This window comes from Lagopus leucura, unplaced genomic scaffold (genome assembly GCF_019238085.1).
Source record: "Lagopus leucura isolate 7727_CA_CO unplaced genomic scaffold, USGS_WTPT01 Super-Scaffold_100067, whole genome shotgun sequence".
Taxonomy (NCBI): domain Eukaryota; kingdom Metazoa; phylum Chordata; class Aves; order Galliformes; family Phasianidae; genus Lagopus; species Lagopus leucura.
Genome location: NW_024962311.1, coordinates 174,424 through 197,844, shown reverse-complemented (window position 1 = coordinate 197,844; position 23,421 = coordinate 174,424). Strand labels below are relative to the sequence as shown.

At 49.2% G+C, this 23,421-nt stretch overlaps 1 protein-coding gene across 4 annotated transcripts in view; it reads left to right on the top strand.

Annotated features, from left to right (window-relative positions):
* The first annotated feature begins 641 nt into the window (after positions 1–641).
* LOC122188565 (glycerophosphodiester phosphodiesterase domain-containing protein 5) overlaps positions 642–23,421 on the top strand; it is a 166,137-nt gene continuing 143,357 nt past the window's right edge. For 2 of the 4 annotated variants that reach the window (XM_042886967.1, XM_042886968.1), the window contains exon 1: positions 8,967–9,124. The gene's annotated coding sequence lies outside the window, so the exon portion shown is untranslated. Of the gene's footprint in view, positions 712–8,966; positions 9,125–10,052; positions 10,227–23,421 lie in introns of those variants that run through there. The other 2 variants (XM_042886972.1, XM_042886971.1) reach the window with 2 other exon arrangements.

Below are 23,421 nucleotides of genomic sequence, written 5' to 3'. Positions count from 1 at the left end.
CTCGTTTGCTCAGATTCTCCACGGTGGTTCGATTTTGTGTGTGTATATATGCCCATGTTGCCCTCGGGATGGAGGATTTCCAGACCTCTCCGTTCAGAGGATGATGTGAGCGGATGAAAGAAAAGACCATCGGTGCTGTGCCATGAAGCCTTTTGGGGTCCATCATTGCCAAACCCTTCGGGATCAAGCAGCTGAAGCCTTTCCCACCCCTTCTGGTGGAGTGTTGGGGCATAACAGGGTGGAAAAGCCTTTTCCACGGAGGGGAACCCCCCAAAGCCGCATCCTGGGCACAGCTTTTGGGGGGCTCTGCGGGGCGCACCGTAAGGACACCCGCGAGAAGAAAAAAGGCTGCCGAGTTTTAAGGTGCAGCCTTCCTCCTCCTCCTCCTCCTCTTCCTCCTCCTTCTTCTTCTCCTCCTCCTCCCGTTGCTCGGGGCGGAGCCGCCCGCCCCAACCCCCGCCCCGCAGCCGGGAGCGGGCGGCGGAGCGGAGATCGGAGCGCTGCGGGGACGCGGGGACACCGCGCTGCCACCGCCCCGCGCCCGACCCGCCGCTGTCCCCAACGCCGCGCTGCCCGGGGACGGCTCCGCCGCCTGCATCGCTGCCCCCGGGGGCGGGGGGGGGGGGGGAGGAGGGCATCGCTGGAAAGGGACGGGGGTCCTCCCCGCATCGGAGCTGGGCGACCTGGAGGATCTCCCGGCTGTAGCTGCAGGTAAAGCGGCGGATGAGGCGGACTGGTTGGGCTGGGGGGAATTATGCGTCCCTTTTCTCGTGGGGAACACGAGGGGTGATGCTGAGCCGGGGAGGGGGTTGGGTGTTTCACCCCAAAAGCTGCTCCAATGACCACGATGGTGCTTTTTCCCTGCAAAAAAAAAAAGCCAAAAAGCCCTTCCTAGCTCTCTGTGACCTCTCCAAGTGATGTGCCCCTCCAAAAAATGTGCAGCTTGCCTTCTGGGAGCATCCCAAGCGAAGTTGGGAGATGCTGGATGCTACCGTGCAGTGGGGGACACCCACCTGGGAAAGGCACCTGGGGACCCCCAGCTCTCCCAGGACCCCCCCAGCTGCCAGGGTGTGGGTGCAGCCACCCCTATTTCTCCTTTGGGCCATACTTGTTTTACAGGTCATGCTTCATTTTTATACTCCGCTCTTCAAATAACGCCACCAGCCGTGTCCCAATGCCCCAGGGCTTGTCTTGGGGCTTGTAAAACCCCAAGAAACCAAAATCCCAGAGGTTTTCTGACCACCTGCTTGGTGTGTGCTGGAGGAGCATGCCTATCCCACACCCAGCTCTTCCTCTGAGGTTGAGATGGAGATGTCCTGAGGGGGCTCCCAGGTGACTTTTGGGCACATCCCCCCGTTTGCAAAGCCCTGTTGCTATGAACGCACTGAATTCCTTCCCAGCACTGATAGAACAGATGTAGAAGGTCTTATCCTGCCCCCGGTGCTCGGCAAAGAAATTAAGAAAAGAAGGAATTCATGAAAAGGGAGAGAGGAAAAAAAAAAAAAAAGTCTCCTTGCTGTTTTATTTGAGGCTGCCTCGCAAGTTTTCACTGCCCAGAAAACTGGGCGTTGGGGAATCGCAGTGGAAATGGAAATGTGAGCTTTGCTCTGGAAAAGGTCTGCTGTAGCAATTCCCGACGTCGAAGCTGCAACGTTTCGCCCCGACCAGATGGAAACGGGGATTCTGCAGCCAGGAGAAAAAAAGAAACAAACAAACAAAAAAAAACCCCCCCGATCCCAACGTGGGATTTTCAAACTTTGGTTCTTAGGGGGTGGGTTGGCACGGCCGCTGTTATTCCTCGCCATCATGTGGGCTGAAGGGGTTATTTTGGGGCTGGAAAGGGATAGCGGATATGTGATCGGAATAGTGACAATGCTGCATCATTAAAGGAAAAAAAGAACGATGGCTCTCTTTGCTGGAAAATGAGTGCTCACTCCTGAGCCTTTGCAGGATGCCTGCAAGGCAGGGTTATGTTGGGCATGGGGAGCGCTGAGCCCCAGCACGCTGTTCTTCCCTGGCTGCTTCCAACTGCCAGGAAACACAGTGCCATCAGCAGCAAAAGTTAGACCAGCTCTTAAAGAGCTTTTTTTGGGTTTGGATCTTGCACAGATGCAGGATGAATGCCTTCCACCCGCTGTCCATCTCCCAAATTGCCAGCTTAGCAGGTGTGGCTGGGGAAAAGCTGGAGGGAATGAGCGTCCTGCCTCATTCTGGCAGTCACACCGCTATGGAATCCATCCTTCGATGCACCACACAGCTTTGTCCACCTGAATCCTTCAAGGCTGTGATTGGAACCTATTTGTGTAGGACCAGAAAGGTTGGGAAAGACCTCCAAGATCACCGAGCCCAATCCATCCCCACCATTCCCACTCACAGATTATGCACTCGTTAAGTACGGGTAAGAGCTCCAAGATCACCAAGCCCAACCCATCCCTACCATTCCCACCCATTCAATCATAGTCATTCCATTTGGGACAGACCTCCAAGTTCATCGACCCCGACCCATCCCCACCTTTTCCCCCCATTGAGACTTGAAGCATCTTTAAGCCAATATTCCCTCCAGCTGCTCTGGGAAGTTGCTGCTGCTGCTTTGAGGGTGAATGTGAGCTCAGAGTTCATTTTGCAGCGGGTGTCTCTGTCAAGCAGTGCTTTCTCTATTGAATAAGCATGTTCTGCACGTTACGCTCCTCCCTGCAATGAATTCTGTACTTGAAGGTGAGGCATGACTGATGTTTGTCTTGAGCCTCGACAACGAGCAGCACAAAGAAAATGAGTTTGGGTTCAATCAATTTATTTAGCGTCGGGCTGTGGATTCAGGAGCTGCTGGCTTGGAATTAATGATAAAGGGTTTCGTTTCAGCGAGGCAACAAATTGCTTTTATGAAGCAGGGAGGTTATAGTGAGATAATGAGCCAACTGCAGGGGCCAGGGGTGGCTTCCTGCACTTCGAGCTGCAACGTGCCACACGCACTTGATCTCGGGTAACTGCATCAAAGTTATTACAGGGGTCACTTTCTTTTTTATTATTGTTGTGTTTTCTTTTTTAAGCACACTGCTGTACGGGTTACAAGAACTGCAATCTGCAAATGCTGCTGTAAGTTGAGGTGAAGGTCTTGATAGGGAACGTCCCCTTCGCCCATGCTGTCTGCACAGCATTCCGGTGCTCACTGGTGGTGATAATTTGGGTGCCCCTCCAGCAGACAGGCCTGCAGGGATCAGCAGCCCTTAGCTGGTTTTTAGGTCCTGCTGAGGGTGAAGATAAAAGGATGGGGTTACATCTCTGAAATACAGCATTGCTGCTTTACAGCTCTTGACCTGTGCAGCATGGTTTGACCAACGCTGACAGTGTTGGGGTTGGACATGGGTATGGGGGCTCTGCTTTACTTTGGGGGTGATGCCAGTTTGAAACTTCTTTTTAAGGAGCAAATTACACATCTGTGCTCCCAAAGTGCCTGATTGAGATGATTGAGATGACTGAGGTGCTCCACACCTTCTTGTCAGTAGCAATGGGATCCACCTGGTAGCCACTTGGCTCCTGTCATAAAGAGGCATCACTAGGCTGCAGCAGCTGTTAATTACACCTTGAGGAGACCAAATGGTGGGGGAAAGAGGTGTCTTTGGGAGTTCCTCTTTGTGCAGCAAAATAACAAGGGCTATTGGTGGAAGGAGGCTGCTGCTGTTTTGCTGGTGGTCACCACAGCAGTTGTGAGGTGGGTGATGTCTCTTGGCTTCTCCTTTTCCACTCAGCTCTTTTATCTGCTGGCACTGAGCATTCAGGGCTGCTGCTCCCCATAGTCAACTAGCATGAGGCTGAGTGTTCCCTCTGCTCAGGAGAGGGCAGTGTCACACCAACAAGCTGCTCCCTTTATGCAGTGCCACCTTATTCCCACCCAAGGGTGTCATTTCCACTCCCCATGTGGGACCTCGCTGCCTTGTTCCTCTCCTTCCCTCCCCGAGCAAAAGACATCTCTGTTCCAGATGTGCTGACCATGAATGCACTTATGGTGTTTACCAAACCCCTGTAGGATGACTGGGCGCGTGATGCAGGGGAAAAAAGGGATTAAAAGGATTGTTTATAGCAGTTGCTTTTGCTTGGCAGCCCATCTATAAACAGTGATTAGATGCAGCTACTTCAGTGCGTGTCTCTGCTTTCAGAGAAGCTGCGTGCAGGCGTTGCTGTGCTGCTGCTCCCCTCCATAGTTCTCCCCACTTCCTCTAAAAATACCCCCAAGGTCTGGCAGGATGACTGTATGGATGCTTGGTGGAATAGGCTGTCATTGCTCAATAACCTGAAAAAGCCTTATTTTTATACATAACTAAATATTTGCACAATGCCTCTGCCAAGAAGTGGTTTCAAGGTACAGCACGTTCCCCTGAAGGGTGTTCCAACGCAGACCTTCTTGGGTGGCAATGGGAAATCTCTCCTTGCTCGGGTCCTTCTTACCACACCGTGTGTTTTCATATGCTGAATGCATTACATGTCGTGATGGAACTCTGTCCCTTTTCCCCATCTGCCTCTGGGCAGGACCAGCTCCATGAAAAATGTTTCTCTTGTGGATGTGTTTTTGGCAGTGATTTTTGTGGCTCCTTATCCAGGAATTGCTGAAGTGGGCTGGTGATGTTTGTAGAACTATCATAGAATGGCTTGGGTTGGAGTGAACCTTTGAGATCATCCAGTTCCCCTGCCATGGGCTGGACGTCCCCCAACAGCCCAGGCTGCCCAAGACCCCTCCATGGCCTCAGGCACCTCCAGGGATGGGGCACCACAGCTCTGGGCAGCAGTGCCATAATAGTATGGTTGTTACTACTATTATTATTCCTCCTAGATGAAGGGTGGGATGAAGAGTGAAGGCAAGCCAGACCTCATCCCAGATGATGCACAAATCTGGGTACCAGCTCCATTGCACTGCTTTTTCGCTACGCTGAATTTTAGGCTCCCATTGCAGAGGTTGCTCAGCATCTTGCATCTGATTTAAATAGCACAAGGTGAGGAGCAGTGTTTCCTTTAATGGATATTCCAAATACAGCATTTAAAGAGGCATGATGGGTTGCCTGTGAGTTTATACGCTAATCGTCTGCTAGACTCACTCTTGAGCCACTTGTCTTGCATTGATGGATCTCTCGTGCTGACAGTCACCCCATCATAAATGAAATTGCCTCCATCTTAAATCAAGTCAATGGTCTGGTCGTCTACTGCAGCACTGCAGCAAAACAAATAAAACCAATTAAGTTGTCAGACCAAGAGTCTGAACAAGTCAGCAGGAGCCCTGCGGCTGCTGGTCATACCCAGGAGGTCATGGGGTGGTGAGGGATGCACTGAGCACTGCTGGGAAGCCTATTTAATCCCAGAGCAGTCACTTAATGAGCTTTGGGGCTTAATGATTTGAGGCTGTGTCTGGCTTGTTGCACTGCTGGATTCCCCAGACCCTTCTGCAAGTGTAGAAGTGTGGTGTGCAAGGCTTGGCCCTTCCAAGGCCTTTAAGATCCCCAACCCACTCCACCATGCCCAATGACTTCAGTGCCACATCTCTATGGTTCTGGAACAGCTTCAGGAATGGTGACCCCTCTCCTTGGCAGCTGTGCCATGCCTGACTGCTCCTTCGGAGAAGAAATTTTTCCTCTTACTGTTCCTTGGGGTTAAAACATACCCTGCGTGTCCCAGCTGTAGGTGTGGGAAGGGCTTATCCAACCCTTTGACCTCTGGCTCTTCCTTGGGCATAAGAAAGGTTCTGTAGGGTAAGAATGCCCCATCCCTGCAGGCATTCAAGGCCAAGCTGGATGTGGCTCTGGGCAGCCTGGGCTGCTGGTTGGCGACCTGCACACAGCAGGGGGTTGGAGCTGGATGAGCATTGAGCTCCTCTGCAACCCAGGCAATTCTGTGATGATCTGTGAAGTGCACGAGTCCCACTTCTCCATCCCGACTGCTTTGCTGTAGACGGAAGCCCAGGGTTGACACGCTTTCAGAGGCAGTCAGGTGGGTGATGTTTTGTAGGAAGTCACCCGATACAGCAGTGATGACATCTGTGGGTACTGTGGGAATTCTGGAGTCATTCTGTCTGCTAATTATTCATGCATCTTGCTGATGAGGCTTTAAACCATCACTCACACCTATTGCAGTCAGGAATTCAGTGAACAGGGAGCACTGGTGTCGTGGTAGGGTGTCCATGCAGGAATGCAGCTGTGGGATTTGGGTGGCTTTTCTCATGCTTTCCCCTCTGGAGTGTTTTGGGTCGGGATTTCTCCATGCTTGTTGGAGTTCAGCTCTCTGTGCTGCAGTGATGGCTGGGCAGTCCCTGTAACAACCTGTGTGCGGTTCGTTAGGAGCCCTGCGATTCATCAAGCACAGAGGTGAGGCCTTATGGTTTCTCCAGCCTTCTATTTTCAGTCGTGTGCCTGTTAACATGCAAATTATGTTTATCGGGAAGGATTGCTCTGCGCTCAGCTTGCAAGCCCTGTTTCCCAGCCTCTACAGAGATAGCGAAAAGCTTGCTAAAAATACATATACAGCATCTCCCTGTGCTTGTCAGCTGAGTGCTGTGAGCTCCTGAGCTGCTTGCTGTGTTGCATTTGATGCTCTGTGAATATGGAGTGGTGGGCAGCTCCAGTTTTGGAGGTGGGTTACCCCTCTGCTTGGGTCTGGCATGCTGGTGAGCTCATTGCAGCTGTGCTCTCCTGTTTTTATTCCTGGAGGCAAAATCTGTGTTAAAGCAAAGCAGCAAAACTCATACCCGGCTCTGAATTAATCGCTGAGTGCTTCTCATCCTCATTAAAAGCCTAATTTAACGTGCAAAGTTTACAGCTTGGCTGCAGAGACTTTCCCTTATCACAAGTGCTCCCTAATCGGTCTTGTTTTGCGCAAGGATGGGTTTTTTTTGTTTGGATCTCAAGGCTTTGGAGAGCTGTATAACATACAGGAATGCAGTGTGCTTGTGGGTAAGACAGCTGTATATGTTAAAATGTTAATGTGATGTGGGAGCAAACGTGCTCCGGTGTCTCTTTACGCTGCCAGGCAAGGTCACCCCGCTGCTGCTGCTGAAACAGGCCGTGCAGGGGCTCCACAGAGTTCTGTTCTGCAAAGAAATAGCAATCTGCTTGTGGGATGATAGCAGGGCAGCTGCTGTCCCTGAAAACACAGGCAGGAGGAGTGGAGATGAAGGCCAGCACTCAAGGATGTGTCCCTCCAGGTGCCCCTGCAGCATGCTGGGGTTGTGGCTCTTCTTCTCACATGTGGCCATTAGGTTTTAGCATCTTGTTGACCTTATTTCTTCCTCTTCATTGAAAGAAGATGTCCGTAAGCAAGCTATACTGGTTGCTATGAGCAGTCTGAAGGGAGACAGATGTATGTAGTAGAGCAAGGCCCATGAACTCAATGTAGCCTGGCAGATTGCTTCTCTCTTTTGAAGGGAGAGGGCGTTGGGGTGATCAATGCACCAGGATGGGGTAACCAGCTGGTTGCACACTGTCCTTCATGTCCTGCAGAGGCCACATGTCTGCTTCAGCTGTGGCATTTGGGGACATGCTTGGCACTGCTTAGGAAATGGCACAGATCCTTCTTTTTGTGCAGTGATGGTGAACCACAAAGTAGCTGTGAAATGGTGTGTTTTATAGGCAGGAGTTTACACAGCTGCCTCCAGGGCTTGATGAGTGAGTGACCCCATGCAGACTGGCAGCGTGCAGATTGGATCCCAGCAAACTGGTGAAAGTGGGAGACTTTTACTATGGCTTTGCTATCTGCAGTGGATATTAAATGGCATGGCCACCAGTTAGGGGCTGTTGGAGCTCTTGGAGTGATGTACCTACTGAGACATCCAGCTAAAACCTGGGCACAACTGTTAGTCTTCCCCAGAAGAACACGGGGAGGGAGCTCTTGGCCTCAAACATGAGGTTTGTCCTTCTAGTTTTGGATTTGGCCTTGAAGACAAAGTTGGTTCCTTTAGATCTGGCTTTCCAGCTCTCAAAACCTGCTGGCACTGCTCTTGTCCTGGGTCTGTAATGCAACTCCATCAAAAGTCACTGTAGATTGGAAACGCTTCTCATTTATCCTTTATTAGGGGTCACTTTTTGGGGAGCTGTTGCAAACCACTTGCCTGCTGCAATCCATCTGCCAGGCTGGGAAAGCTTTGGTGCCTGCTGGTTTCAAGCTTCTTGGGTATTGACACTCTAGGAAGCCTAAATGATGCTTGTGACCTGTCCTTGTGTCACCTGGTATGGGGTGATAAATGCTTCACCTGCAAATGGGAAGAGTGAGAGCTTTGGGCAGAGGTTAATAACAGGTTGGATTTGAGTTGTTGACCTGAAGGCAAAGGCTTCTGTTGGTCTGAAAACCCCTGGGGGTTTTATTTTCTTGGTGCTAAATGCCACTGTATTGCAGCAGGAAAGGTGATTTGTTTGCAGGAATGGAGCCTGTGAGTTTGGTGGAAGCTGTAACCCTGAGGTCCTGACTTTTAGAGGTGTCTCCAAGAGCAGAATGAGCTTAAATGAAGAGGTCCTCTATATTTCTAAAAGCATGAGCTTGCTGTGCTACGAGCCTTCTATCACGGCAGTCCTTAAATCCAAGCTTCTGGGGCCAAGGTCTGGTAGTGCTGAGTGCATTATCAGACCCATGGGGCCATCACTTAAATTCTTGTGGCTTCCTCCCCCCAAGCACTATTGGCTTTTTCTCCCATCTCCCTGAAGTTAGTAGCTGAGCTGCAGGGAGATCTGCCTGAATGTCTGGGCTCTATTCCACACCTCTCCCTAAGCAGTCTGTGATCTGGGTTTTGGACTCCCTTGTAGAGCCTGGGGGCACCTGGGGTGAGGAGCAGCAAGCTCATGAGGTCACAGGTCTGGGGCTAACAGTGTCAGGAAGACCAAGCGTCCACTCACCTCTCTGCAGCCTCCCTCCCTGGGCGTTACGTGCTCCTCTCTATCTCTGCTGATATTTGCAGTAGTGATAAGAAAGGCTCTGTAACGAGTGTGCTTGGCAGCAGATAAAACTGACTGTGCGTGAGAGCTGTTCCAGCTGGGAGCTTATCGGCCCTATTAAAACTTAAACCATCAGCAGGGCTCAGGAGAGCTGGATGTTTCGGGTCCTTGAGCAGAACAGAAACGTTCAGCAAGGTACTGTGCTGAAGTACTGCCTCTTGGTAAGTCCCTCTTAAGTGCATTTTATTGTTATTTTTTTTTTCTAATGGTGGGGGATAACGTGGGGAGCGAGGCTTGTGAAGTGACCAAGGCTTTGTGTTGAAGGCAGGCAGCTGGTTACGGTGCTGCGTGTTTGTGGGTGCAAGGAGGCAGCTGGTGATTGGCAGGAGTGGTCTCAGGGGGTATGAAATTGAGGGACCCACCTCCTCCTGCATGGAGAGTGGGCTCCTGGTGCTTTTGTCCAGCTACTGAATAGTAGTGCAGGGAGGACCAATGTTGCTTGATGCTCTTTCAGGGCACCAGCAGGGATGGTGAAGACCTGGGCTGACACCAGTGGAAGGTGCAGTGGTGTAGAGTGAGGCCAAGTGTCCAGTTTACTGTGTAGACACAGTTTTACTGCGTCCAGTTTTGGGCCCCTCACTGCAAGAAAGATATTGAGGCCCTGGAACGTGTTCAGAGGAGGGCAACAAAGCTGGTGAGGGGTCTGGAACACAGGGCTGATGAGGAGAGGCTGAAGGAGCTGGGAATGTTCAGCCTGGAGAAGAGGAGCTCAGGGGAGACCTCATGGCTCTCTGTAACTTCCTGAAGGGAGGTTGTAGTGAGCTGGGGGTCGGCCTCTGCTCTCGTGTCATCAGTGATAGGAGCAGAGGGAATGGCTTCAAGCTACGGCAGGGGAGATTCAGGCTGGACATGAGGAAGTATTGCTTGTCAGAAAGGGTGGTCAGGCACTGCAATGGATGCCCAGGGAGGTGGGGGAGTCACCGAGCCTGGGGGTGTTCAAGGAAAGGCTGGATGTTGTGTTGAGGGACATGGTTTAGTGGGAGCTATTGGGAATGGGGGAACGGTTGGACTGGATGAGCTTTTAGGTCTTTTCCAACCTTGGTGATTCTATGATTCTATGATTCTAAGTGTCCCACTGTGATTTGCAAGTTTGTTGTTCCCAGGAGCTTCTGTGTGCTGCCTTGAATGCATTGAGATGAGTGGAAAGGCTGCTGCAGACTGAGGATGGGCATGTCTTGTCAGCTACCTAGATCAGAAGGACTCCATCCCTATGCAGGCATCTCCATCCTCCTCGGGTCTGTGACTTGGAGCTCCCTCCAGAGGGTGGGTGCCCACAGCTACTCTCTAAAAAATAACAACACTGTTAATTCTCATTTCTTTTTGTTTTAAGAAGTAAAAACATTCATCTCCACGAAAGTGATTCCCAAAGATAGTTGGAGCCTGCAGGGTGGAACTGGATAGCCAGAAACAAGTCAAGGGACCTGGAAAGGGAACTCAGTTCTTTGGTTGCTCCTAACTTATTCTTGGGAAGAGCTGTCAGCACTGGCACAGGCTGTATGGGGAGGGGAAGGGAGAGGAGGGGTCACCACCCCTGGAGGTATTCCAGAGCCATGGGAATGTGCCACTGAGGGACATGGGCATGGTGGGGTGGGTTGGGGTTGGAGTTCTTTTCCAATCAGAGTCTCTGATTCTATTAGGAAGTGGAGCAAAGTGGGGAGGTGCTTTTCTTGTTTGCTTCCCTGTTGTTTTCCGTGTTGCTAGCCGCTGATGTTGTAAATGTACAGGTAGTTGTGGGGGAAGTGAGGTCAAACCTGAATCACTTGCCATTGGCCATGGCCTCCAGGTTGTGTCCTCTTGTGTGCAGTGTCACCTTTACTGTGACCTCGGGGCACATCAGTCCTATTTGTTGCTGCCTGTGTTAAGATGTCCCAGACTGTTTTTAGAACCACACAATGGTTGGAGTTGGAAGGGACCCTTAAAGGCCATTGGGTCCCACTCCCTGCAGTGCACAGGGACCCCCACAGCTCCATCAGTGCTCAGAGCCCCATCCCCTGACCTTGAATGTCTCCAAGGGATGGGGCACCAGCACCTCTCTGGGCACCCTGAAGGCTTTATTTTTATTGCAGTTTTAGCATAACTTGATTTCCTTTCCTTTTGCACTGGAGGGGTTTCTTCAGAAGGCAGCATAGGTGGTACAAGGGCTGGCTGGACCCAACTGTTGGCATGGCAGGAGGTGGAGACTGGAGGGAGCTGGGATTTGGCACGAACAACACACGCTATGGGCTGATGGCAGCAATGCTCATGCTCTCTGCTAAGCCACGCTCCAGGATTTCATCTGACCAAGCCAAGCTTGTTCCATGGAATGTCAGCCCTGTCAGTGCAGCAGATAGCCTGAGCTGTTGAAAGAGATGGCATTTGGACAAAACCAGGAGCTTGCTGCTGTTCCACAAGGTCAGCGTGACCATCTGGCTCCCAAATTGAGTCACTGGGTTCAGTTTTTCGGCAAACACTTGCTGCTGCTCAGCTGTGTAATCAGCTAACAGGATTTAACACCGCAGCCAATGTTTCTAACTCGGCTTTGTGCTAGCAAGGTAATCCAAAAAAAGCTAGACTTAAAATGAGTGGAAATGTGAGTTCCTGGGGCTATCCAATTCCAGGACCAGATAGCAGAGCCATCTGATTGCTACCCTAACAGCTTTATGTGAACTGACTCAGTGTTGTGCAGCTGGGGATAAGGAACATCTATTGGCACTTATTAAATCTCAAAGACCTGCCCCTTAAGGCAGCTTCTCTGTGAAATTCCTCTTGTTTTCCACCTCCAGCATTTAAACACAAGCAGCCTCTTGCTCTGTGGGAAGGTGGTTGCAGTGAGTGGTGCTTCTTTTCACCTTGGGAGCTGCTAACTGGAACCCCAAACCATTTTGTATTTTGAGAGGAAATTCTCTGCTTCGAGTTGGAGGTGAAACACAGCAGAGGTGGAGCCTGGCGCTAGACCTGCAGGGAAGAGGAGGTGAACAAGTGGTCGAAGAAGGCATCAAACATCTTAAATTACTGTCTACCATCTGCCCTTGAACCTTCCGCGTATTGGCATCAGGTCTGAACCTCAGCACAATTTGTTGTGGCGTTTTTGTTCCACTTTTTTCTTTCCTCCAAGACTCCAGAAGATGATGACTTAGGAAGATGTATGGAATGCTTATAGGAGAGGGAAGCTCTTGTCAGAGTGCTTTTGTTTTTGGGGGGTGTCCAAGTGCTTGACCAAGAACTGGGTTTCAAATCACCTTCTTGTGGGCTTGGCTCAACTGCTGCTGACTTCTTTCTGGCCACCCCAAAGCACATTGCTGTGGTAGAGCATTGTGCTCCCAAACTCACCATTTTTGGTGATGGGTCCCATGTATTTGATTGCCTCAGGCTGACTTTACCTCATGCCTTTTCTTCCAAAAAAATACTGGCTAAAACACTTGTGGTGAGAGCTCTACCGAGCCAGCTCATGGACAGAGGTGCGGGTAAAACCACATTGTGTCTCATGCACCATCAACTTCAATGCTTGTTAGCAGAGCTGTTGAGAGGGAGCATTGGGCTGAGGCAGCGTTGCTGCTGTTAAAAAATAAGTAATATAGCAGTAAAGGGCTGAGTGTTGAAATAAATCTGTGCTGTGGATGTCTGAGAAGGTACATAGGGATTGGGTTTTCCCCAAGGCTCAATGCCAGGCGAGAGACTTGGGAAGGTGGCAGCTGCATATGGGGAGAGCTTTGCGTCCCAGGAGTAACACACATCCTGTCCTTGCCATGAAACATGGGGGCTTTATTTAATTCATTTTCCTGTTCTGAGACTTTAAGCCACTAGAGAGGTGGTGGGCGTCCCATTCCTGGGGACAGTCAAGGTCAGGGGATGGGGCTCTGAGCACTGATGGAGCTGTGGGTGTCCCTGTGCACTGCAGGCAGTGGGACCCAATGGACTTCAAGGGTTCCTGGTTTTCCTCACCACCCCAAATTTGCCAGGCCTTTCTGCTTTGCAATTCAAGCACAGATGGTAGAGGCAGTGTGAAAGCTCATGTTCTACCACTCCGGTTCAGCATCTCTGTCAGGAGAAGTCTTCCTGTGTGAAGATGATGTTGAAAGCACTGTCACAACATCTCTCACAGGATGAAGGAGAGATGAGCTGGGAGAACAGCAAACTGCAAGCAAATTGCTTCAGGCTTTTTCCTGCAATCCCAGATCCCTACAGGCTTGGACAGAAAGCCTGGGACTGTTTTTTGGCATGAGCAGATAGCCTGATGTGCTAGGATATAATTTTGGTCAGAGCCTTTAGGTCTCCTCTCCAGAGGAGACAATGCTGGCTTGGCATACATAGCAAGGCATCAGAGATCACTTATTTATCCTCTTGGATGCCTCAGTGGGCTTTTCTTAAGCTTAAAGCAGTGACTCTCAACAGTGATGTTCCTTTAGAAACAAGAGATGCCATTGTTTCCATACTGTTTTTCTGTAAGATTCACTTCATTACAGTCTTATGCAGGCTGTATCAATCTTCTCCAGGTGTAGCTGATGCTCCTTGCAAGGCTCGTGGTTCCCTCGCTCCCCATCAGAGATGGGGACAGGAAAGGTGCTCCTCTTTTTCCTCCTGTCAGTGCTATCCTGTGGCCAGTTATTTGCAGTTGTGGGTGATTAAAGAATGGTGTGAACTTGAAACAGGTCTTTGTGTGGAGTTACACGAGAGAGCAGTTGATGTGAGTTTCAGGGCAAGTATTTCCTCTGAGTCCAAGAGGAAAGAGAAGAGGCATTAGCTTTAATTGTGCCATCTGCATCCCGATTCTGAGAACACCGGAGCACAGAGCTGTTCATCCTGTGTTTTAAATTATGAAACACTTCATCTGTTGGTTGTGTGTCCCCATAGTGCAAGGTAGATACAAGTCTTGGATTGATGCTGTGATGGCAGCTCTGAAGGAAAGATGAGTGGGACTCTTCCGTATGCTTTACACCCACCTCCTCCGTGGTTTTGGTGAAGGAGAGACAAGTGTGCCTGCAAAATAGAGGACGTGCTGCTACCTCAGGATGGGTTGGTGGGGCAGTGTGTGATGATGATGTGTGCAGATCATGTGTGTCCTCAGTATTTCCCACTTTGAAGATTGGAGTTGACAGTAGAAACCACCTGCTGGATCCCTGGTATCTCAGGAGTATTTGTGCAGAGCTTTCATACATTCACCCAGTGAAGAACCACAAAGAAGCTGTAAAGCAGCCATCTATCAAGGGAAGAGCCTTGTTCCTAGGAAGTGACTCCATAGGTGGATTGATTACTCAGCCTGCTCCTGCTGTGGCACCGTTGGTTTGAGCTGGCAAACTCAGCTTCTCAGGTGTCTGCTCTAACAAATGTGGGCATACAGGTCCAATGATGTGGTCGGAGTGTTCTGGGAAGGTCACAGCCCCTCTGGCAGAATAGAGCTACAGCCTAGAGAAGGCAGGACTGCAAGTGTGCCATTGGGGTGCATAAATGCCACTTTGAGCATCTTAATCCTTGACAGAGTTAAATGCAATCTACCTGACAACCTCCACTGTTGAGTCTGTGGTGAAGCTGTGATTTAAATTGTTATCCTTCTATCTCTATCCCAGAGGTACAGGCAGTGTAGGTATGGTTTCCTCTTGCAATGGGCAAACAATATTGTCAAAGGGAGGATAGGAGAATTTGAAGGTGGTGGTTCTGCAGTGCCATGGAAGGATAGGGATGGCATCAGCAGGGATAATATGGTGGGAATCCATCTTGGTGATGGGCTGGGATGGATGGGGCGTGTGTGAAGGATGGGATTTTTTGGGGGGGATGGCAAGGGTTGAGGATTGTGAGGGTCTGGTGCTGTGCAGGAGACTGGACTGTATGCCTGGCTTTCAGGCTGACTAGATAGGCATTGCTCAGTTATTACCTCAGCATTTGTGGGTGCCCCATCCCTCGAGACATTCAAGGCCAGGCTGGATGTGGCTCTGGGCAGCCTGGGCTGCTGGTTGGTGACCCTGCACACAGCAGGGGGTTGAAATGAGGTGATTACTGTGGTCCTTTTCAACCCAGGCCATTCTGTCATTCTATGATAATGTCATTTTGACATGAGCAGTGACAGAGGGCCCCTGGAGAACCATTGCCACTAAAAACAGAGTGGGATGAATGGAGATGGGCTTAGGAAAGGGAATCTGCAACAATTTCCATCCTTCACCTTCCCTTCCTAGTGGTCTTTGTCCAATGCAATAACTTCATTTGTCAATTTTTTTTTGCACATCGATGGATGGAACTCAATGCCAAAAATACTTCCAGCTTTGGATGCAGCTTGCCAAAAACAGCAGGGAGCTCTGTGGGGGCTGTCCCTTGGTGAAGGGCTCTGCTGCCTTTATCCTTGGGTGTTCCAATAGTCTGAGTTCGAGGAGCATCTTTGGAGCCAGGGGGGCATGAAGGTGATAAAGGAGAAGCTTTCCTGCTGCTGTGGTAGGGACATGGAGACTATTATGTGACCTTGTGGGATGCTCACTGTGCAGTGTTTTGCATCTAGACACTGTTACGTGAGCATGACTGCTTTTCATTCCAATGGATCTGTATTTTTTGGTACTCTGGGGATGAACCAGGGACATAACAGTGATCTTCAAACCCAGTGAGCTCTGATTTGGAGGTTTCTTTCCTAGTAACCGTGGATCAGCTGGGGTGGCAGTGAAACCCCAGTCCTATGGGTGTGATTACAGGTCTGTAAGCTGTGCTTAATGCTTTTCCCCAGGAGATGTTCACACGGAGCAGAAGTCTGACAGCTGAGCCTGTCTCTGCCCCACCAGCCTGCTTGAGGCTCTGTGGGGTGCTCTGGGAGGAGGGCAGTAGGGCATGTGTTGGCTCCTTGCATTCAATATGCAGGCTCAGCTTTCCACTGGTGTTCTCGGGTTGTACAGCATCACTGCTGTGGTGGCAGCTGCCTCGTTCACACCAAGAAACACCTCTGTGCAGCTGGGACCAGCGTGGGGGTTGCTTTGGAGAGACAGTTTTTCTCCCCACATTGCTGGAAAAAGGCATTTCTCAAGATAAACACAAGCCTTCTTAGGACAGCTTGTGAGCTGTTACAAGGTAAAACACAGAATGGAGTGAAAGCCAATTTAATTGAGGGAGAGATCGTGGTTGCTCCTTACCCTGACCAACCTTGTCAAGTCCAATTTTTGCTCAGCTGATAACCTGGAGAGATTCCCATGGCTTAAGCAGAGCAGCGCAGCTCACACTGCTGTGAAATACTGACATACAGGTGGGGCTGGTGAGGACATATTCAGGATCCCTAAAAGGCTTCATCTAACTGGGACAAAAGAACCAAAACTTGCTCTGTCCCAGAGCAGATATAGAGTTTTTGGTGCCTTTATTTAGGTGTATGTTTTTGTATACACTTGATGTTGTTGAGTAGCTGTAAAATAACTCCAAATCTCTTCTGTGAAGTACCTGTGGCAGCTTAGTGACCTTCACACATGCCAGGGAGAGCAAGGCAAGCTCCTTTTTGGAAGGGTTTCTTACTAGGTCCAAGAGTGATGCCTGTTCAGGGTCAAATTGGGACCAGTCTGGGAGCTGCCACTGGGTTGGTACACAGCATGGCTTGGGCTGTGGGTCTGAAGCTGATCTTGGTGTGGCATGAGATGCTCATTACCTGATGACTTCAAACTCCACATGGCATCCAGACACCAAGTCACAGAATCATTATGGTTGGAAAAAACCTCCCAAGATCCACAGGTCCAACCCCAACCCACCCTCACCATGTCCCCCAGTGCCACATCTCCATGGTTCCTTAACATCTCCAGGGATAGGCACCCCACCGCTCTCTGGGCAGCTGTGCCAGTGCATTACCACTCTTTGGAGAGCAAATTGTTGCTAATATCCAGTGTGGAATATGTGCAGGCTGTCCAGGCAATGATTGTACCCAGAGTTATTCTCCATTTTTCTCCTGATCCTGCAGCCCTTGGAGATGGGAACTGGCTCTCTGTTGGAGGGATGCTCTGGGCTGAGAAGACGCATGGCTTCTCCCAAAATTCTCATGTGCTGGATGTGCTGTTGGCAGACTGGCATCTTTGACTTCTCCGTGTGTGCTGAATAAGGTGTGGGATTTTCATACAACCCTTCAGTGTCCCAGGCAATGGGTGCAGTTATTTTCCTTGTCTTTTTATGCTGACTTTGCTGCTTATTACCTGTCAAAGAAAGATTTCCCATCCCTCTTGTCCCTGTGGGAAATGCCAACCCATCTACAACCGTAACTTGAGCTGTACACACCATCAATACGTGGATGGGTGGGTGCACACCTCAATGGGCTGTTTGCTGGACTCATGGTTAGTAATGTCAATATCTCATTGCTTGTGAAAACCACAGCAAAGCCTCCCATGCAGCACCTGCCTGACCAAACACAGCTTTGGGAGATGTTTGTGAGCATTTCAGTCTTGCTGGTCCTGTTCCTGTCCACTGTGACAACGGTGACGACTGCATCCAAACATCACTAATGCAATGACTGCAGTAAGTCAGTGCCCTCCTAGGGCTACTTTTGGCTTGGTTGCCTCTATTTACACAACACAAATGAATTTGTCACCCAATAGCTTGATCACTCATAATTATATTGCCGAAGAAAATAACACCTCTTATTTCTTGCATGCATTCCTGCTTTCCTGCTGTTCACCTCTCTCTGTTCCTCCAGCTTGCTGCTACATTTATGCAGCCAACCTGCTTTGAAGGCTCTGGACAGTGTTTCAGTTTTATAATCTTGTTCTTACAGGGACAAAAATCAGTGCTGCTGTGTTTTTTGCCAGCTTTTCCCATCCTGAATATTGTCTGTGCACCATAGCACCAGGAGGAAGGGCTCCATATTTTTAATAGCTAAAAAAAATAAACGTGCAGTGAGCTGAATTACAGGGAAGCTGGATTCTTGTCCATTGGCAATGATGGTGAAACTGCCATTTACTGATGCTGTGCTTGCTGCATTGATTTGGGTGCTCAGAGCATCAGCACAATGCTGTCGCCTTACACCTGGACCAGAGTCAACCCTGAGCAAACCCCGTTGCTAACTTTGGCACCATGCATCCCTCTACTCCCTGTGCAGCAATGTCCCAGGTGCTCAGCAAAGTGACCTCAGAGCAGTTTTTATCTCGGTGGAAACAGATGGAATTTGGGCTGGTGTTGATGATGAACCTGGAATAACTCTATTTTAACACACAGGAGGTGGGAAGGTACGACTCCACCACAACCTGGATGCTGACAAGTGGGAATTGAGCTTGGGGAGCAGTGCCTGGCACACACACTGGTTTGTTGCCATGCTTGAGAGGTTGGCTATCAGCAGCAAGCTGCACTTGTCTCTCTGTACGCTCAGGAAGGTGCTATCAGAGCATCATGAAGCATCTCCCTGAACTGCAGCCTGGGAACAGGTCTTGCAGCTAAAGGCTTCTCTTGGAGACGGGATGTCACAACCACAGTGGAGTGAAATCTAAGGGATCAGAGCTGTAAGAGCCTCGTTCTTTGCCTGTCACTGGTGATGCTCACATGCAGCGCTAAGCCAGCTGTCTATTTGTGAACGAGCACAGAAGTGGAACAAACTTCACGTGGCATACCTGCTTTTTGTTTTTCACAAGGAGTTTGGCACCCTCCCCCTTGCAGTCTGGCATTTTGTACAAGGAGGTGCTCGGGTGCTCCATCTCTCATCCAACTGTGTGCAGCCTCTCCCCCGTTTTCCCCTTTCGGCCTTTCTTTTCAATGTTTGATGCATCAAAGTCGACCTTGTGGAAGGATCAGAGCTGGATTTTGCAGGTGACTGTCACTTCCAGCTCTCCAGTGGTCTTCTGAGGTCTCAGCTTTGTGCCGGGATGAAGGCACACAGTGCTTTGGGTCACGGTTGGAGAGTTGCAATCCATCCACTTGACTGTGCCATGGCCCTAAAATAAATGAAGATTCTACTTGGTGCTGTAGAGCGAGGAGCATTTCCAAAGGAACAGGAACTTCTATGTTAGGTTTTCCATCCCCTCTGGGGAGAAAGCACAGAATCTTGGGGGTGTTGAGTCTCCTGGCAGGTTCAGGCTTTTCATGGCTCCTGGGCTCCATTCGCTGGTCCTGTAGTTGTTGAAGAGCTGCTGGGTTCACTGCACATGTCTGTGTGGAAAAGGTGAATGTGGCCCCATGATGTTTTCCCCTGCTATGTTGGGTCAGGCAGCTCACCAGGTTGGTTTTAGTGGCTTGCTGAGGCCTCCATGTGGCAAGCTAATTTTCTAGCTAATAACCTTCAAAACACTGATCCTGTGTGAAGCCAAGAGGGATCACTGACCCTTATGACCCATAAGAAATGTATGGGTTTCTTCCAACATGGAATATTCTGCGATTCTGTGAAAATGGTCTCTTCCTGTGCTGAGCACTCGGGTCTCTGCAGTCCATGGCTGCTTTGCTGGACACCAGTTGAAGACAGTTGTGGAATAAAGGGAAAACTCCACTATAGCTACCTTGCATAGCCCTCTCTTAGATGCCCCTTAATGTGTTACAACATTAAATTCTGGCCTCCTGCCTCAGCAAGTTGGGGCCTCTCCTAAGCAGTAATTAAAGGTTAACCTCAGTAGTCCTTGCTAATGTTTGCCTTTCGCTTTAGAGGAAGGAAACGTGATCCTAATCTTTAGATCAAATGGCATCTGTACTTTCATTTGGAAAAAGTAAATTTGTAATGGATTCAGTGAAGCCTAAAAGATGTTTTGGATGGGGACGGATAATGGGCAGAAACTATGTGCCTTTTAAAAGCTTCTGTTTCCCAAAGTTACTGCAAGACTTCCTCTGGTGTTTATTAGGGTTCGCTATCCTTCAAACTTCCAGACAAGAAAATGGCCTTGGAAAGCAGATATCAGAGTTGAATGGCACACTTTTTCCCTTAGCATTTACACCGAAAGCATTCTGTACAGACTGGGAACCTGGCTTTGTGGAGATGCCAACAAAAAGCTACAGATCAAAAATTAATTGGTAAAAATTTCGGAAACTTGACTGGTTTTCAAATTTGGGCTGTATGTCTCTATAAGTTGATACCTATGGAGTGGTTGTGTGCATATGGAAAGCTGGTTGCTACAGCTTAAGGTCTAGAAGTCACCCTTGCCACAAAACTCTCTTGGAGCTGTGGGCTCTGAGCATCCCCTGTGTTTGGATTGTGTGTACAGGGACGGCTCATAAACAGAACCCCTGCTGGTAACTGGGGTGAGGAGGGAGATCTCGTGGTTGTGAGCCTCGTGTCCTAAAATACCACCTTAATACTGAACCACACGTGAGCCAACAAGACCTCTTTCTAAAGGTGAGTGGTTTTGTTGCTCTTATCTTCCTGAGATCAAATTGCCATATCGCCTTTCTTTGGCAGTCACCAATTTAAGAGGTAATGGAAGGAAATCACGCAGAGCAGCCTCTTGTAGTTCCAGTTTTAAGTTGAAATCCTGGAAAACTGGGGAAAATGAAGAAGGAATTTGTCTTGGTTTAGAGAAGAGATTATTTATGTTAACTAGTAGCATTTCTTTCCGTTGGCAGAGCTGTAGGATAGTGCTGGAGGTTCTGAGAGCTGCTTGCACAGACCTTGTGCAAGATTGCCAGCTCCCCCATGGAAGGGTGGCTTGACAGCTGGACTTGATAATTGCAGAGCTTTTTCAACCCATATTAGTTCTGTCCTCTACTTGTTGGAGAGTTTATTTCCAGAGTGTCTATAGGAACTTTGAAGGAGGGCTTACAGAGGAAGGAGTGGTGTCTGACCTGATGTTGCAGTGGTGGTGTTGGCAGATGCAGGGATATTTGTAGGAAAATGCTTGAAGATTGGGGGATGTATGGACAATAAGCAGATGCAGATGTGTCCAGCTTCTTTTGGAAAGAGGTGCAAAAACGTGATGTATCCAGCTCTAAAAGAGCAGGTGGAAGAAAGTGCTTGGAGGCTCTTACAGCACTTAAGGTCAATGAAAGTCCAAGCATGTTTTGCCTCATCATTGGAACCTTATTTCCTTGATAATCAGATACAGCTGTTCAGATGGAGACGAATCAGTTCAGTTGTGTGTGTGCTGATCTGTACTTTGGGGGACCACAGATGGTCCTACATGATGAAGGCTGAGGTGGCAGAGGGCTGAGATCCCACAGTGGGTTGTTACTGGTGGTGGTGGTGAACGGCAGGGTGGCTTTGGTGGGATGAGCATTAAATGCTGTATACAGGAAAGAGCTTTGAGGCTTCAGATGTCTTGAATTTCTCGTTTTTGAAGGAAAAAGGTATGCTAAGGCTTTTGGGACAGTGTCAGTAAAAAAAAATATTGGTTATTGCATGACTGCTATGTGCTAATAGGATTTAATTTCTGCAGAGCTTTAGATGAGAGGAAAAACTACCTCAAAGGACCGCAGTTATTTCAGGAAGGTTTAAGTGAAATAAAATTCAGCTGTGATTACGTTACTGCAGGGGGACTTGGATTATCTGAGAGGGGAGAAATGAATTTGACTGTTGACTGTTGGGCGTGCATGGCCACATTTCTTCTGCCCGTATAGATGTAGGTATAGGTGGGGGATCTTCTGTTTTGGGAAGAAGGAAATGGTGCCCTCAACCCTGCTTAATGAAAGCACGGCCCTGTTGTCCCTTTGCCCCTTTCACTGGGGAGGTGGAATAACGAGCCAGGTTCAGCCTTTGCATATTGGAGAGGAAGGGGAATGTGGAAGGTTTCCTTCCTGGGGAAGAGGGCTGGTAACACCGCCTGGAAAAATCAAACAACAGCTCCTCTTCCCTTGTGGTGCAGAGCAGGCATGGAGCACCAGTGGTGTAAGCCTTCCCAAAGCCTTTGGGGTTTTCCTTTTGTTTTTCTTGAGGAGTGGGGTCGGAGGGTTGGTTTACATGCTGTTTTGTTAAGTATCTCAAACAATGTTGTTTCCCCTTCCTTGGAGCAATTGTTCCCTGTGCAGCTGAGCCTCTTCCTTCCCCTTCCTCCCCATCGTGGGAAGCGCTCTCCTGACGATGTATGGGCTCAACTTCAGGCTCTGCTTTACTTTCCTTTGTTCTGCTCTTGGGATCCAGACAGAAAGTGCACATCACAGATCCACAGAAACAGCTGTTTTAGCACTGACGGGGAGAACTGGTGGGCCCTGAAGCTGTTAATTATCAGAGTAATTGCAGATATGGAATTACAAAGAGTAATCTGGTGGGCTTCGTGGTTCCACGTGGTTTCTTCCCTCAGGTTGATGTAGCCTTCTGTCTGGAGCCCTGCTTTCTTCCTTAATGAAGACCTGGTCTTTTTGTGATCACTCTATTCTTAAGGCCTTTCAAATGTACTCATGGGGGAGCAACAGTTGATTTTAATTAAAAAAATCTTTTTTTTTTGCAACTGCAATGCCCAAGAATGCCTTCCAAGAATGCCTCACTTGCTCCTGTCGTGCCTTGCATCCTCTTCTCCTGGATCAGATCAAGGTTCTCAAAGGAGGAGAGGCCAAACCAGAAAGTGGGTCTGAGCACCTATGTGACTGAAAAGAATAGGGCACCTGCCTCTTCCTTTGCATCGGGGGGGAGAAGAGTTGAGTGGAGGAGGTGTTTATGTCAGAGCAGCCAGGATTTTGTGAAAACTTTGGTGAAATGCTGAAGCCTTGCAGATCTTTTCATAGACTCGTAGATACGTCACCAGGGTTGGAAAACACCTCCAAGATCATCCAGCCCAACCGTCCACCTACCACTACCATTTCCCCACTAAACCACGTCCCTTAGTACAACATCTAAACATTCCTTGAACACCTCCAGGAATGAGGTTTTCTCTTTTCTTCTGAATTTCCTCAATGCTCTGTACCAAACTAGCAGACTTGCTTTGAATGCTGCTGTTAAAACTGTACTTGTTCTCCAAGAGCATTCCCAAGGAAAAGCAGTTGCAAATCAGGCCTTGGCAGAACAGTGTGAGAAAGATGCTTACTTATGCACTAAGCCTCTGCCATGCGTGTGTGTCTTGGACTTGAGCAATTCATGGAGCAGAAATGATAAGCCTTTGGATATTACGGGCTTAAGGACATAAGGAACCATCTGATTATGCAGTTGCTTAAGTATGACCTACTTATTTTATTTCCAATATATTCCCCAGACGTCGTTACAGAGCAGATAAGAATTTCCAGGTCTATTCAGCATTTATCAGAAGGGCTTCCTGCAGGGAGCTGCTGCAGATACGAGCCGTAGAGGAAGAGCAAAGCTGACTGGTGTGAATGTTTTGTGCTAGGCTTTGCATTGGGAAACGTGGCAGTGAACTCGTGGGCTTTGCCCTCTCCTGTTAGGTGGAAATCACGTGGTCTAATTAAGCAACAGCAGTTCTTGATAACGTTTAAAGGGATTATGTCATGCTTTGGTGGAATGGGGCATGCGGCCAGAACACATTCATCCTGTTGATAAGGCCACCACCCACTGTAAACACTGTTATTAACAGTCCAAGCTTGTCTGAGATGCTCTAATGGAAAGCTGTAATTTGAGAACAGGCAAGAAGCTCAGAAAAACCCTGGGTTGATATTTGAAACCTTGCCTGCACAACTTGTTCCCTTG